At 37.2% G+C, this 18,302-nt stretch overlaps 1 long non-coding RNA gene across 4 annotated transcripts in view; it reads left to right on the top strand.

Annotated features, from left to right (window-relative positions):
• LOC143230140 (uncharacterized) overlaps positions 1-18,302 on the top strand; it is a 41,653-nt gene that overhangs the window by 6,961 nt on the left and 16,390 nt on the right. For 2 of the 4 annotated variants that reach the window (XR_013016266.1, XR_013016263.1), the window contains exon 3: positions 8,339-8,505. The exons of the other annotated variants lie outside the window; for them this stretch is intronic. This is a non-coding gene — a long non-coding RNA (uncharacterized LOC143230140). The remainder of the gene's footprint in view (positions 1-8,338; positions 8,506-18,302) is intronic. 4 annotated transcript variants of the gene reach the window in all.

Below are 18,302 nucleotides of genomic sequence, written 5' to 3' on the forward strand. Positions count from 1 at the left end.
ATCAGTAAGTAATGCCTGAAAATTTAATACAGAAAGTGCATCATCATTTCTGTCTTTGTAGCAGGCTTTAATGACTGAGATATGTAGTAGGACGTGTATAAAAATGTTCAGACAAATAAAAGAAACTAACCCAACTACACTTTTTCAGAGTGTTAATCAAATAAACCCTTAAGATGATGGATATGTCTGAGGAGCACATTAGACATATAATGTTTTATGAGTTTTAAAAAGGGCAATAGTGCAACAGAAACTACACAAAACATTCAAAGTGTTTATGGTGTGGAGTCTCTCAATGAAAGAAAATGTCAAAGGTAGTATCAGAAGTTCAGATCAGGTGACTACACCTTAAGTGATGCGCCACATTCAGGTTGTTCTGTTGAGTTTAATGATGACTTACTGTTGGCTGCACTTGATGAAGATTGTGCTGTAACAGTTGAAGAACTAGAACAGAAGCTTAATACAACCCATTCAACAGTTCACCATCATCTGCAACAGCTTGAAAAGGTGTCAAAACTTGAAAAATGGGTCTCCAATGATTTGACAGAAGTCAACCTTAGAGCAAGGGCAGACATTTGCACTCTTGTGATCACAACTCACCTCATTTGGATAGGTCAGTGACTGGAGTTGAGAAATGGATATTTTATAAAAATGTCAAGTGCTGCAGACAATGGCTCAGTGCAGGTAAACTGGCTAAAGCACAGTCCATTATGGACCTCCACCTTAGGAAAGCCTTGTTAAGCATTTGGTGGGATATTGTTCGTGTGATCCACTTTGAGTTGCTGTCACTCAAAGTGACGATTACATCAGACTTTTATTGTCAACAGTTAGAGCGTTTGAATGTTGCACTGAAAGAAAAGAGGCATGCTTTGATCAGTCGTAAAGGTGTCGTGTTACACCAGGATAATGCAAGGGCCCATACAACAAGGATCACATCTGTAAAGTCTGAAGAGGTAGACTGGGAAAACCTTCCACATCCTCCTTACTCTCCAGACCTTGCTCCATCTGATTATCATCTATTCCAAAGTTTGCTGAACTATCTTGATGGAAAAAAGCTTGGAACACATGGAGATGTCAAACTACCCTTTCTGTATTCTTTTCCTCCAAACCCTAAGAATTTTATAGACGTGGCATTCAGAAGTTTGTGAATTGTTGGCAGGAAGTAATTAATAATAATGAAACATACATTATTGATTAAATAACATTAAAAGTGTTTGAAATCCTTTCTCTTTTTCTAAACCTGAAATCGGACATTACTTAATGGATGACCTAATATTCTTAGTACCTGGAGTGCAAGACATACTCAAGTTGAGGGGTTAGTATGAGCTGCGAATTTGTCTCTAGTGTATAAAATGGAACTTGTTGGTTTAAGTAATTCGAAGCTTTCATTGTGACTTAACACCATGATGTGTGTTTTATTTTTGTTCATTTTCATCTTACATGAAAATACTTTTTGCCAGCAATCAGAACATAGAACCAAAACTGACAATGAACAGTAGAACCCATGGCAACATATGTAAACATCTGTAATGAATGTTTTGAATTATATATATTTCATCTTTAGCAGATCAATAAAATTAATGAATTAAACAATCTTTAGTATAAATATTAATATAAACATACAATAATTAGTGTTATAAATATTAATATAAGCATACAATAAACAGTGTTATAAATATTAATATAAATATACAATAAACAGTGTTATAAATATTAATATAAATATACAATAAACAGTGTTATAAATATTAATATAAACATACAATAAACAGTGTTATAAATATTAATATAAACATACAATAAACAGTGTTATAAATATTAATATAAACATACAATAAACAGTGTTATAAATATTAATATAAAAATACAATAAACAGTGTTATAAATATTAATATAAACATACAATGTTCATTGTTTAGGAAGTTATTAAACTTTCTATTTACAAAGAAAGAAATGCATGTGGGAATGAGTTTGAATATCTACTGAGGCTTTAACTTTCATTTGTAAAATATGAACTTTCTTTTCTCATCAGTTTGTAATCATTACATAAGTTATTACTGAAAAGTCTTCTCAAGAAATGGGATATGATGATAACGTTTATTGTTGAATATGTAGAAAAGTTAAGTGTAGTTAGAATGTTAACTGTTAGAAACTGTGTTCCCAGGTGTGTATTAATAAGTGATGGGAAGTCTCGTCTACGTAAGGGATCTTACAGTTACCATCTCAGTTGTTAATGATAAATAGGATTTCAGGTTATGTCAACAGATATTTGTTAGAAATAACTCAGTCTGTTATAAGATCAAATTAAATATCACAGAACTTTATCTCTTTATTTGATGGTGTAGTTTTATAAGTTTTATAACATTATACTAACACTGCACCTATAATTGTAAATTATGATGTCTGTACTGTGCACTAAAGGCTGTGCCAACAACTTCTTATTTGTTGTTTTCAATGATTACAACTAACATATTATTAACATGTATATAGTACATGTTGTATATAGTAAAAAAATGAACCAAATATGATAGTTGTGATGTTTCAGAACACAACTAAGACACACTTTAAAAATGGTCACTACCCTCTAACAATGTGATGAACAGGAGAATATTCCTAACTATACTAACGACTTCATTAACTGGAGTAGTGTAATAATGTGGTGAATAACACACTAAAACATGATACATAAACTAAGTAACAATACGTGTACAGTTATTGTATTTGTTTATATATAACACTTCAGGACCTGTAAGATCACCACAGACCCAGGTACTAAACAAACAAGTAAAATGATATGGATCTACATGAAAGATATTTATTTATATCAACTTAAACATTGTAATTCACTGGTAATGTGATAACACAATGACTCAACATAAATTTGTCATAAATTAATTCTTGTTCTACAGTATAGTAATAGAAGCAAGTGGCATATCTATCTATATGAGGATACCACCCTTCCTGTGTATGAAGGGATATTTGTGTTGTCAATATAGAGCAGGGCTTCCCAACCCCCAGGGGTCGCAAAGCCTAGGCAGGGGAGTCGCGTAGCCTTGTTAGAAGTAGCTTGGGATAACATTAATTTTATTTCATCAATTACATTTTCATGTTCTTACATTTTTTTTGTTTCGGTGCAAAGCAAAACGTGTGCTACGTTAGTTCAATATCATTAGGTGATATTATGGGTGTATGTATGCGTGCCTGTAAGTGAATGTGTATGTGTCTGCAACTGTATGTATGTGTGTACTAGTGAGTAGCGAGTTTGTGAGTGCACGTGCATGTACGTATGCTTGTGTGTCTGTTTAGCTGTGATTAAGTGTGTGTGTGTGTGTGCTCGCTATCAACACATGAGTCACATGTCCGTTGCTGATTGGTGGATGACGCGACTGGCCACGCTCCCTTCCCTCCCAATACTTACCCCATCATTACTCTACCTGCAACCCCCACAAGTAGTCAGTGTAAGATCTACAGTTGCCAAAGTGTTCATTATTCAACATTTTTATTTCATTTTAACAAGGAGATAAGTAAGCAGTAGAGGTGAGTTGTGTCCATGGCTAAACGGCACAGATACTCAGAATGCTACCTCAACATTGGCTTCACCATTGTGCTCACCAACGACGGCATCAAGAAACCACAGTGTGTTTTGAAACATCCAGAACATGCAAAGAAGGGTTTGGATTTCTTCAAACGGCATGAACGGTGTCTTAAAAGCCAAAGAATCGATAGAAGTGAGTCGTTTCAGCAGCAGAGTGCAGCCGTAGTGGAAGCTTCATATGAGATTGCATTCGAAATTGCTAAACAAAAAAAGCCTCACACAATTGAAGAAACACTTCTTAAACCCTGCATGATGAAAGCAGTAAATCTTATTCTTGGAGAAGCCAGTGCAAAGAAGATGCAGCAAGTATCCCTGTCAAATAATACTATACAGAGGTGCATTTCTAAAATGTCTATGGATGTGAAGGAACAGGTTTTGACTGAAATCAAGGGTTCCCCTTTGTTCTCCTTTCAGTTCGACGAGTCAACAGATGTAAGTTCATGTTCTCAGTTGCTTGTCTTCATGAGATACATTAATTCAGGTGACATCAAAGATGAATTCTTATTCTGCAGTGCACTTGAAACCACAACAAAAGCTGATGATGTCATGGAAAAAGTTTCAACTTTTTTTCAAGACGAAGATCTTCAATGGGAAAACGTGTGGGGTTTGTACGGATGGGGCACCGGCTATGCTGGGATCGAAATCAGGATTCCAGTTGAGAGTGAAGAAGCTAGCACCTCAAGCAAAGGGCATCCACTGCATGATTCACCGATATGCTCTCGCCAGTAAGACTCTCCCTGCCTCTCTGCAGGAAGTGCTTGAATCTGTAATCAAAATTGTAAATTATGTGAAGACTCAACACTTGCCTATTCAAAGAACTATGCAAAGACAATAATGCTGACCACAAAGTCCTTCTCTTCTACACAGCAGTATGTTGGTTGTCAAAAGGAAACGTTATTAATCGTGTCTTTGAAATGAAAGATGAAATAAAGCTATTCCTGGAGACTCAAGAAAGGAGAGATCTTGTAGCTCACTTCGAAGATGAAGCATGGAATAAAGGGTTGCGCACCTAGCCGACATTTTTGACCAGCTGAACAAGCTCAATTTGAAGCTTCAAGGAAGGGAAACACATGTTCTCCTTTTCAAGATAGTCTTCGGCCTTTGTTTCCAAACTGCAGAACTGGCGTCGGAAAACCAATCTTGGAAACATCGCTATGTTTGAAAAACTTTGTGGAGTGATGGATGAGTCTCAGATCCAACTGGATCAGTTCCTCAAGGATGAGATTACCGAACATCTTCAGTCTCTAGAAAAGGAAGTCGAGCGTTACTTCCCTGAGCTATCACAGGAACAGGAGACCCTGGTAAGGAACCCATTTTGTACTGAACTTGATATATCCAGCATCCCAGATGATATCCAAGATGAATTTCTGGATTTAAGGAATGACTCTTCAGCTCGTGATCTCTTCAAGGTGAAATCCGTGACTCAGTTCTGGTGCGCTATGTATCAGTCATACTCCAAAGTCAGCATGATAGCTTTACGTGTCCTTGTTCCATTTGCTTCTACCTACTTGTGTGAGGCAGGATTTTCCACTCTTGTCAGTATAAAAACAAAGAATAGGAACAGATTGGATGTTGGAGATGACATGAGACTGGCTCTAACAAATGCTTGGCCACGAATTTCAAAGCTTGCTGCTGAAATGCAACATCAGGCATCTCACTAGCTGGGTTGGATAGCTATTCAAACCTATGTTAATATTATTTTAAGAAATATATGTTCTTTTTGTGAATTCAAGTTGGACCAATGTGATTTAATTTGCTAATAAATAATTACAGAATTTTTAAATATTTTTTTAGATGTTTCTTTCCCTCTCCTTCACAGAAAATAAAAGAAAAATTAAGCTGCTGATAGTAATCCCTAAGTAGGGGGTCACATGGGTTTCAAACTTTTAGGTAAGGGGTCGCGAGTGCCAAAAGGTTTGGAACCCCTGATATAGAATGACTCATTTGTGATAATAGTGTATAATCCTAACTCAGTACAGAATCTGTACTTTGTAGTAAAAGTGACGGTGGGAGTAAAAGAGAAACTAATGTATCATCCTGTTTAGCTGTACAAGTTTTAGTCTTAAATGGCAAAAAAAATTAAAAGCAGATGAATACTGAAGAAAACAGTCTAAGTAAAGTTTAAAATTAATTTTTCAAAGAATAGTCATTTGAAAGTACAAAAGAAAAACAAAAAGCAAAGAAATCATTACAGAACTGATAGATATACTACATGGCCAGAAGTATGCGGATGTTCGACCATCACCACTATTTGTGCTTGTTGAACATCTCATTCCAAAAACATGGACATTAATATGGAGTTGGCCCCCTTTGTCACTATAACAGCCTCCACTCTTCTGGGAAGGCTTTTCACTGGAGTTCGAAACATGGCTACAGGGATTCACTCCAATTCAGCCACAAGAGCATTGGTGAGGTCGAGCGAGAAGGCCTGGCTCGCAGATGACGTTCCAATTCCTCCCAAAGGTGTTCGATGGGGTTGAGGTTAGGGTTCTGTACAAGTCACTCAAGTTCTTCCACACCAATCTCAGCAAATGATGTCTTTATGGACCTCGCCTTGTGCATGGAGGCATTTTCATGCTGAAACAAAAAAGGGCCTTCCCCAAATGTTTGCCCTAAAGTTGGAAGTACACAATTTTCTAGAATGTCATTGTATGCTGTAGCATTAATATTTCCCTTCACCAAAACTAAAGAGCCTAGCCAAAACCATGAGAAACAGCCCCATACTATTATTCCTCCTCCACAAAACCACTGCATTCAGGCAGTTAGTGTTTTCTTGACATTTGCCAAATCCAAGTTTGTTCGTCAGACTGCCAGATAGTGAAGTATGATTCATCACTCCAAATAACGTGTTTCCACTGCTCCAGAGTCCAAAAGCAATATGCTTTACATCACTCCAGCCAACACTTGGCATTGTACATGGTGATCTTAGACATGTGCAACAGCTGCTTGGCCATGGATACCCATTTCATTAAGCTCCTGATGAACAGTTCTTGTGCTTATGTTACTTCCAGAGGAAGTTTGGAACTTCATAGTGAGTGATGCAACTGTGGACAGACGATTTTTATGAGCTTCAGCAAAGGCTCTCCTGTTATGTGAGCTTGTGTGGCCTACCACTTCATGGCTGAGGTTTTGTTGCTCATAGATGTTTCCACTTCACAATAACAGCACTTAAAAGTTGATAGGGGCAGCTCTTGCAGGGCAGAAATTTGATGAACTGACTTGTTGGAAACGTGGGATCCTATGACAGTGCCATGTTGAAAGTCACTGAGCTCTTCAGTTTGACCCATTGCACTACCAATGTTTGTCTATGGAGATTTCATGGCTGTATGCTTGATTTTATGCACCTGTTTGCAATGTGTGTGGCTGAAATAGCCACACCCACTAATTAGAAGGAGTGTCCACATACTTTTGACCATGTAGTGTATTTGAGATTTAGATAAGTTTCATAAACTGAGAAGTTGTCTGCAAAGGAATGATATCTTAAAATACCAGAGAAAGGTATAAAACCTGGTCAGAGATTATTTAATAAGTCAATCACACATAATTTTGCTGGTTGTAATATTTATTTGAATTCTATAACTAATTTTAAATGAAACAAATAACCATGTTTTTGGGTTGTTTTTTTCAGCTTTATTAACATGCCCAGAATTGTTAAGGGGGGTTTCAAACAATCCTTGAGGGTCACTGTCCAATTTAACTTCTAAATACAACACCATCAGTTTGGTGTTTTATAAATATATAAACTTTTATTTTGTCACTGATAAATCTGAGACCTTAAAATACCAATGACATTAAAAAGATTTATCATGATCAAGATCATATGACAATAAGTAGTTTGCAAATAATGAACAATGTAAAATTACAGTATTTTAATGTTTATATCCAGATATAGATTAGTGGTAAAACTGAAGTAACAATATATCCATGAAGTTAAACATTATCATCTAAAATCATTTATCCTAACAAATGTGTGAATAGATTCATGTCATTAAACCATGGACAAAAGATCTCTAACTGAGAAATGTGTAGAGAAAGCAAAAATGGGAGAATCAGTGTGGTTAAAAATGTAATAAATTCATGGAAAATTTCTTCATATCCATATAAATTGTAACCACCTCCTTACTATATTTACAAAAAATACTTGTATATCTTAAACCCAATCTCTTTCTTTTGTTCACTTTGAGACATTTAAAGTTTCCATTTCACAGGAAAGTAGTTGGTCAGTACTGTCTACTTATTATTAAACTGAACTTTAAACACTTCTTGAGACCTGTAACAGTTTGAGAATAACGTTCTTGGTACAAGCATATAAACTATGTAAACAAAACATAGTTCTTGAGAGATATAGTATCACAAAGGTGTTATACATCCATTGTTCCTTATTTAAATGCCAGAAAAATTCTCCAAGATGGTAAGAAAAACAAGATCACATCAGGTTAACATTGATGTAGTGTGTTGCCTGTAGAGATGTGTAATAACTGCTTCTGTATTCTTTACACAACAATATATGATGACTTCTAATAGTGTTAATTTCTGTAGTTATAAGCATGTTTTGATAAATGTTCATATACATTCACATTATATTTTGTCATTTTTGTTCAATATAACAGAGGATTCTAATCTTTAATTATATTTTACTTTGTAAATCAAAGAACTGGTGGTGAAAATGAACAACTAAGTGATGCCTCACTTACTTGCAAACACATGTGATGGAATTTAGGTTAATATATGTTTCATTCCCTGTAGGAAACTGAAATCTAACCACGGGTGGTCTGAAAAGTAAGTTTTTCTGCCCCTCCTGGACGACTTAGAATTACATGGCACTTAACTTTAGAGACTTTTGGATTGTCGTAGTGGACCTTTTTGTTATTAGTTTAACTAGTGGGATTGTCTCATCAGGAAATAAGACGAAGGTAGGGGTTTTAATTAACTGACTTGCATCGTACAGGTAACCACTTTTATACCGTTTTTTCCTGAACCAGATGTAATTCTAGTAGGCAGATCCACGGATTTTTCTTTTTTTTTAGAAATGTTTTGTAACTTGATTACGTACGTTTTCTGTGAATGTCAATTATGTAGTTATAGTAATATGGAACATCTAACACTTAGGGGTTTATATAGGTAGAGTAAAAACTGGTTCAACCCAAGTGTTATATAAATCCTGGTTCTGGTTCTCTACAACAGTTAAGCTGTTAACTCAGAAAAAAAGAGTAAAAACTGGTTCAACTCAAGTGTTATATTAATCCTGGTTGTGGTTCTCTACAACAGTTAAGAAACTTAACCTGTCAGTACTTATACAGGTGTAAGTTGAGGAAATATAACCTTTTAGGGTTTGTGTAGGTGCAGAAGGAGAAAAACTGGTTCAACCCAAAGGTTATTGTTGACATATTAGCTTCCTCTAGAACTGTTGTTTACATTTGAATGATTTTTATAAACAGAAAAGAAAATGAACAAACACTAAAAACTACCAAATGTTAACTCAGCAAAAAGTAAGATCTATCACACATCAACACAGTAAAAAAGTACCAATTATCAAATGTTAACTCAATAAAAAGGAAGATCTATCACACGTTAACATGTTAAAAAAGTAACAGTTACCAAATGTTAAGTCAGAAAAAAAGTAAAAATTTTCTGACGCTAACTGAGCACCATATATCAAGACAATACACTGCTGGCCAAAATCTTAAGGCCAATGAACATAAAGAAAAAATATGCACTTTGCATGTTAAGACTCAACCACTTATTTGAAAATAAAAATAAAAAACTTTTTTAGCATTTAATAGGGAAAACGTGAACACTATGAAATTAACCTAAATACTAGGTGGTCAAAAGTTTAAGACCATACTGAAATGAAGCATTAATTGGTAAACATGTAACGAAATTTAGTTACTTGTGTTCAAGCATTAGCGTTGTTAACATTTCCCACTGACATCTCTTGTGTTACATTGGGTAAAAACATGGCAAAGGCTAAAAGGCTGACAGAGTTTCAACGTGGTAGAATTGTTGAGCTGTAAAAGCAAGGTCTCTCTCAACGTGCCGTCGCTGGTTAGATTGGGTGTAGTAAAACTGTTGTTGTAAATTTCTTAGAAGACCCTGAGGGATACGGAACGAGAATTTCAAGTGGTCGGCCAAGAAAATTGTGCCGGCGTTGAGCAAAACAACAACCGTTTGTCAAACCAGATTAAGGCCCTTACAGATGCAGAATGCAGCTCAAGAACAATAAGACGGCATCTACAAGAAAAAGGCTTTAAAAATCGTAAACGTCTTCAAAGGCCACGCCTCCTTCCACACTTCAAAACAGCTCGGTTAAACTTTGCTTAGAAGACCAAACATGGAACATAGAAAAGTGAACAAAGGTTTTGTTCTCTGATGAGAAAAAATTTAACCTGGATGGTCCAGATGGCTTTCAGCGTTACTGGCACGATAAGGATATCCCACTGTAGACATTTTCTACACGACACAGTGGAGGAGGTTCCATCATGATCTGGGGTGCTTTCTCCTTCCATGGAACAATGGAGCTTCAGGTTATACAGGGGCATCAAACATCAGCTGGCTACATTGACATGTTGGAGAGAACATCCTTATTTACTGAAGGCCATCGCTAGTGTGGAAATGACTGGATCTTTCAGCATGACAACGCTGCAATCCACAATGCCTGCAGGACAAATGACTTTTTCATGGTGAATAACGTTATTCTTTTGGACCATCCAGCATGTTAGCTCGAAATGAACCCCATTGCAAATGTATGGGGATGGATGGCAAGGGAAGTCTATAGAAATGGACGTCAATTTCAAACAGTGCATGATAGTCATAAAGCCATCTTCTCCACTTAGAATTACATTCCAGCCAGCCTTCTGCAAATGCTTATATCGACCATGCCAAAGCGAATGTTTGAAGTTATTTGCAATAACAGCTGTCGTAACGACGGCAAGAAAGTAAAATGTGGCTTATTGTGACCTGAGTATTACACAGACTACACACTGTGCATCAGTTTCAGATAAAAGAAGATTCTATATTATTGTTCCCTTTTCTGATTGGTCACCTGCTAGAGGAATGTGCTTTGTAATATGCAATTTTGTCGTTTTTGAGACACGTGTGTGGAGAACTATAATGAGAAAGATTTCCTCTTGATTTCTTAAGACAGTCAAAACCTAGAAAAGTTCAGCATCAACTCAGTTTGCCTATTATATCTGATGATCATACGAGTCACAGTCAAATATCATTTACTTACATTTTCACAATTTTTCTTTTGTTTGTTTACTTCTGTGTCTTCGAAAAATAATGTATGTTCAATGAAAAGTCTTGTGTCATTAATTTAACTGTCACAAATTTCTGCAGTCTCCTTTAGCAAAGTTAGATCTACAAAACTCTAGTTCTTATAGAACCGGTAATCATGCGTAGGTGAAAACTTAGCTTTCCATGTATCAAAGTAGTAAAAATTCATAACCTTTACTCAAAATCTTGCTTAATTTATAAAACTCAATAATAGCAACACAATGGGAATGTATGAAATGCCAAGATACCATTTCAGTTAACAAAATATTGAGAAAAAGGCTAGATACAAGTAATACCAGATTAAGAGACAATGACTAACCTTATGAATATTACTGTTGGTTCTGTTTTTAATATTTCAATTTCAAGAGTCTTATAAAGTTAACATTTTCCTTCTGGGAAAATTTATTTCTGATACTCCACTCCTTTGAAAGAATAGCTTGAACCATTGTGCATCTAACAATGAGACTTGCATACAGCTAGCCTTTAGCTAATTGACACCTAAAATTCATGAAAGTGATACAACCTTCTTGCACAGTTATGCTCCTTAAGCACGTATACTCAAAAAATAACTTCGTTCTCAGTTAAGGCAAGAAGAATGTGCATTAGAAGTGGGGATGATGGATGGAAAGGTTTGAATAAGCAAAAATCAGTAGAAAACCCATTTTCATGTAAGGAAATGTTAACTTCTGAGACAATAAATCATCTCTGTACAAATAATAGCTAAAATTGCATATTGAAATGTTGAAAGGACCAATAAAAATATTAAACCTAGATGTTCTCTATGCAAAAAGTGCCCAAGAGTATGCCCATGGAGTGTGATACCCAAAAGTAAGGGCTCCACTGGGACAAACCTGTGGTAGGAAACAGATGGAAAGGCAAAACAGACTGAAGTGTAACACAGATGGGCATAATTTTAGCACAACTAACTGAGGATCCACACACAACTGGTCAGCAAGCTAAGTATAGTGAAGGATCAATTAGACAGTAAAGTTTGTGTCTCACCACAACTGGATAGATAAAGCCTGGGTGATGAACCCATTCTAAAGCAGGAGAAAGATACACTAGTAACCCACACTGTCCTACTTCTCATGATATTCTGCTGTTACACAATCAGTGAGGAACTTTCCAATGTCCACCATCCCAGTGACTAAGAACTGGTAAAAGGCAAGGTCCTCTCCTGCTCCACTTGAAGAAAGAGAGAGTATGTGCATTGGGAAGACCCAGGGAAGCATCCAGATTCCCTTTGGATGCCTGCCAGGAAGTTCTTTTCCAAGACAGTTTAGTGGATGATTGCAAAACCCTACTTTTAAAACCTGGCTATTATGAATGAATAAGGTGAACAATCACTTCCCTGTTGCCAGATTTTTCTACAACAGTCCATGGAATAGGTATGTTCTGAATTGGACAGCTAAGTGATTTCAACACCTCTAGTGTCTTATGAAATACATCTCAACACTTGCAGAGCCAGGGCAGATGGGCTGAGAATTCTCCATTATCCCTGTGCCAACACAGATTTTGTGATGTATACATAAGCTGAGAAGCAATACAAGCACCTGGCATGATCCTATAAAGAAGAGAATGGTAATGAAAATAAAATATAATTACACTTCTCAAAGATGGTACATAAACTGAAGAACAGTGACCAGGAGAAACTGAAAACCAAATAATGAAGATAATGGGAAATGAATATGTGCAAATTCATATATACATTTGAAAGATCTCACCCTAGTATTTGGTGAAAAAAAAAGGCACACAAGAGCAAGAAAGTTGATGAATCTGATAAAATAAAATGAGAAAGAATGATCACCCTCTGAACCAGCCAAAGTCTTAGGAAGAAAGGATCAGTCTGGATAAAGGAATAAGTAAAGTGAAAGAGAGTGCAGGAAACATCGATGGTATATACATCTCAATGATAGTGACCACAGGTGAGAAGGAGAAAAAAATGTCTTCAGAGAAAGACAGAATAGTGAATATAAAACCAAAAGCTCAATAAGAATAACAGAAATAAAATAAAAAAGATAAGAATAATTAGTCGGTTGGTGAAGAAGGAAGGATTAAACAAAGTGGAAATAAAAAGAAAAGTAAATCCAGACAGCAATGATAAAGCAAGATGTAGCTGATAAAGCTATTGAAAGCCAGCAATAATAAAACACCCATGTGCAAAAAACTAAAAGGTGAGATGCAATATGGTGACATGGATGAAGGAAGTGGTAAGTGAACTACGTCAAAAAAAAACAACAATATCGCTTCTGTAGATAAATGTACAAAGTTGGTCGGTTGATTTGGTGTTTTATGGCACAAAGCAACTGGGCTGTCTTCACCAAACAACCAGTAAAAAATCAAAATTAAAGTGAATTTAGTAAAATTCATAAAAGGAAATTAAGGTAAATCAAAACAAAGTTAAAAAACATAAATAGTATAAAACCAATGTTTACATCTAGTCTACAGCATTAAGAGAAAAACTACAGTGATACATGTTGAAAAGGACATAATTGTAATTTCCGTAGTGTAATTGTAATTATCATAACTCTCCAGGAAGACTAATAGGTGAGTAAAAAAACCACCATCAGTCACCTGAAGTTGGCATTTCCAGTCCTGGTTCCAAGTTATTTGATGTTATGACACTTTCAAAAAAGGAAAGTAACAAAAGTTTTAAAAGACTTGTAGAAAATTTTTAATAATAACTCGTCAGGATAACTAACGGATAGTTTAAATAGCAGCGTTAGTTACCTGTTGTTGACCTTTCCACTCATGGTTTCAAGTTATTTGATGTTACGGCCATTTTCCAATTTCAAATCGAACTAGATGGATTTTGTTTCTTAAAATGGAAACACAGTAAAAAATGTCTAATGTAAAAGTTAAAAAAACTTAAATGGCATTAAAAAAATTAATGGCCTTTGAAAAACTAAAAACTTTACCAAGGTGGACAATGTCACCATCACTAATAACACTGTCTAACGTTATGGACAAATCTTGGAACAGAACATGTTAAAAATAGTGCCATCGTTGAGAGTCGTAACTATGGCAAGAAAGTAAAATGTGGCATATTGTGATCTGAGTGTTACACAGACTACACATTGGTGCATCAGTTCCAGATAAAAGAAAACAATGAGATAAAAAACCGTGATAAATGCGTAGTTTAGTCAGAACAATTCCCTCTTTCTGATCCTGAAAGAAGCAAGACAGCCAAAGTTCAATAAAGAGCTTTATTTGGAAAAGCTTGTTTTAACTTTGCTCACTCCAAGTCGACTACCAGCTGGCATGGAGCTGAGCCTTGAATACAGGACCATAGTGTCGGTGGGCTCGTTCCCGCAAATACCAACGTGGCCTGGTATCCAGAAAAAATGAATAGAAGTAGATGTTAAAGAGAAATGGGCCAGTCAGTTTTCGAACCCACATTAACTTGGAATCTCATGTCCATTAAGAAATTTTTAATAAAAATGGGCAAATGGCCACGTAACCCATATATATGGAGGTCTCACAAAATGCCACACCTCCATGTTGTATCATAAACCTTCTCAATGTCAAAGAATATTGATACAAGATGTTGTTGTTTGAGAAAGGCTTCTCTGATTGACGTTTGAAGTCGAATCAGGTGGTCCATGGTGGAGCACTCTCTTTAGAACCCACACTGGGTGGGCGAGAGGAGGTTGTTTGATTCGAGGAAGCAAATGAGGCGGGCATTAACCATCCTCTCTAAGGTCTTACAGAGACAGCTTGTGAAAGCAATTGGAAGGTTGTTTGAAGGAATTTTGGGATCCTTCTCAGGATTAGAGAAAGGTAAAACAAAAGCCTGGTGCCAGGCATCAGGAAAACATTCACCTGCCAAATCTGGTTAAACAATCAGAAGAATAGCAAGAGAAGCAGGAGATAGATGGCACAGCATGTCATGGTGTACATCATCAGGTCAAACTGATGTACTGCCAGACCAATGAAAGGCCAGTTTGAGTTCCACCAGTGTAAAAAGACGATTATAGTAATAGAGACAATCAGCTCGAAAGGAAAGAGGTGATCACTCTGCTCGAGTCTTGATGACTAAGAAAGTGAAGGAAGAAGTAAAAGTGCTAGATACCTGGTAAAATCTTTCACCCAGAGTATCAGCAATGCTCCAGGTATCAGCTACTTCCTAGCCATCAGAGAGCAAGATCAAGAGGGGTAAGAATTATATTGCCTACTGACCTTTCGAATCTTGTCCCATATGACTTTGTAACTGGTGGTATAAGATATGCTAGTTGTGAACTTAATCTGAGATTCTTTCTGGCTTTGACGTCTTACCCACCAAGCACGTGCACGGACCCGCTGAAAAGCAATACCGTTCAAGAGTGTGGGACATCTACGGAAAGTATCCCAGGTCCGTTTTTGAGCCTTCCATGCCATGTGGCAGGTAAGATTCCACCACGGACGAGGATATAGTGGAAAACATGTTAAGGTTTTAGGAATAAACTGAGCAGCTGCTTGTAAAATACAGTAAGTTACTGCTGCCACACAGTCGTCTATTGACGACTTACATACAATGATAGGATCAAGTTCTGCAAGAGCATTGAAAGAGGGCTAGTTTGCCTGATCCAGCTTCCCCCATGGGACGCGGGTCTGTTGGCATCCACCACGGCCAGTCTCTCTCAGAATTATAGGAAAATGATCACTGCCTTGTGGATTATTTTCAACACTTCACGAAAAATGGGAGAACAATGAAGAGGAGCAAACTGAGAGATCAATAGCAGTAAAGGACTGACTAAGTTTATGAAAATAAGTAAAGAACCAATGTTGAAAAGATAAAAGTTGTGATCAGAGAGCATACGCTCTACAGATCGACCCCTCCTATTAAGATCAGCACTTCCCCAGAGGGAGTGGTGTCCATGAAAGTCCCCAGAATGAAAAAGGAAGACGGCAACTTTTTAATGACAGCATCAAGGTCTGATTGGTCATGTCTCAAGACCCAAGGAAACACAGATGGCTATGGCGTCCAAGGGTGTGTTGAGTGGCAAAGACAGGGTGGGCACATGCTGATCAACCAACAGTGCCACCCCTCCATGTTCTCGTCCATCACACAGCCTGTCATTTCTGTACAAAGAAAGCTGCCGAAAGGTGACTGTATCAGTAGGTTTCAGATATGTGTTCCAGATTAGAACATAAACCTCGACAGTTCCATTGTATCGGTGTGGCCATTTTTATTTATGATTAGGCGAATTGGGTGGAGAACCCTTCTCTTTATGACCACGTCTTTTGTCCTTACTGTACTTATTTGAAGGAGGTCTATCGACCTCCATGGATCCTACCCTGAGCCAATTGGGCAGGTCTTTGCTGTTGGAAGGAGATTCCAGTGACTGTGGATGTGAACAAATGATCATTTTGCATTCTGGGGTGGAAGATGGACCCAGAACCAAAGAATATGGATCTTGGGGTTTGTTTGTATGTAAGGTACAGAGATGGGTGTTGAAGTTCATTCATCAACGTTTTCAACCATGAAGGACAAAAGATTTTCATTTGTCTTGAAAACGATTCTTTTGGAGGCACAGAGAGATCTGTTTGCACTCCCACTGTTATAGTGGAACAAAGTGCAACAGCATTCGTGATTAAGTGGTGGACAGCAATTTTCGAGCTTCAAGGTAAGTAATGTTTTGCAACTTTTTTTCTTCCAACCATTTAGGGGAAGAAGGAAAGTAGGATGAGTGAGGGCCATTGCAATTGATGCAATGAGGGTCCATTTAACATTCGTAGGCATCATTGGTCCTAGCTACCACAATGAACACACATCAAGGAACTACAACATGACATTTTGAGTGACCAAACCGCTGACACTGGAAACATCAGAGAAGGTTTGGAATGTATGGCCATACTCTGCAATTAAGATAACTTACCTTGATGGTGGCAGGTGGACGTAGTGACATAAATGTGAGAATGAGAACATTGGTCAGCATCATAATTCCATCTTTGCGAGTGGATATATACCTCACTGCAGAAACCAGGGAGAATCTCTGACTCCTCGTGATGAATTCAAAGTAGCATGAAGTTTAACCTCAATAGGTATATCCCTAATTGCCTTTGAATGCATGAGGAATTCAATGTGTTGAGATATGGATGTTTCCACCAATATGTTACCAGATCGAAGCTTCTTTACTGACTTTGGAGAGCCAGCAAGTCCTTCTGAATGAAAAAGGGAGACATTTGCCCTAAATATTTGTCTGAAAGTGAATGCAATATAAGAAAATGAGGTACAACAGATGGTGAGGATTGCTGCTCAGAATCTTCAAGACATGGTTATTTACCTATAGACTGTTTTTCACTATTTTATTAAGATTTTTAATTAGAGTATCATTAATAAAGAAAGGAAAATTTCGGTGCCCACTAACCCCACCCACCATGAAGCCCTATGAGGGGACGCACTACAGTGTCAAACAACGACACTGCAGCAATGCTAGGGTGTCGTGTGCACTATACCCAAACACCAGCATCAGATACAATGTCCACAACACCGTTGAGAACATCCAACACTGGTACTTGTTTGACCCTAGCTTGAGTAGACCAGCCAATTGACTCAAGAAGAACACCCTAAGGCCACCCGTCTACTGGAATTCAGGGCCAAAGTGGTGTGTTAGGGTTGGACCCTCAACCACCAGGATCCTCTCCTCCCCTTCATGGGTTGCCACACATGGGAAACACGTGGGTGGATGTTTAGGTCCCAGAGGAGGTAAACTGAAATTACAAAACCTTCCTTTGGAGGTCCTTTTACCATGTACAGGAATCCACACCGAGGGGCCATTTGTAGACAAATAGAAAATGTAACAAGTTCATAAAGGCGTCTGATTACTGACAGATATAACTGAATTTAACAAACATGTTTTAATTATTTAACCGAACTAATTAGTGTGGTTTAAGTGAACTAAATCTGTAACTTACATTAAGTTAGAGATCAGCTACTATAAAGTATTGAGGTAATAATTTTCAACCCTCAAAAACACATATATTAAGTGATGTGGATATAGACAAGTTTAATGTCAATAATTGCCACCTAAATATCACAACGTCTTCTAACTTCACTCAGTTACAGAAAGATAGGGGTCTTCTCCACATTTCACTCATTTCTGACGTGTTGGGCCTAATTACGGCAATCGGCAGTATCTACGTCATTGCCGCCATTTTAACAGATCAAACTCTGCAGACAGTATGCAATTATCTAATTTTGTCCCTAGCCGTGGCAGATTTAATGGTAGCCTGTCTCGTGATGCCTTTCTGTACTATTTACGAGATTATGCAGGAATGGCGGTGAGAGCAGTACTGTGTTGCACGTCCATTTTTCATCGGTTGACTGCTACAGAGCAATTACTCACGTAGATTATGTCCGTCAGAGAAGTTGAAGGACATTGGACTCATGGTTTTATTCACGTTGATCATTGCCATAGCAATTTCAGTGACCCCAGTCTTCCGATGGTGAGAT

This window comes from Tachypleus tridentatus, chromosome 10, assembly GCF_004210375.1.
Source record: "Tachypleus tridentatus isolate NWPU-2018 chromosome 10, ASM421037v1, whole genome shotgun sequence".
Taxonomy (NCBI): Eukaryota; Metazoa; Arthropoda; class Merostomata; order Xiphosura; family Limulidae; genus Tachypleus; species Tachypleus tridentatus.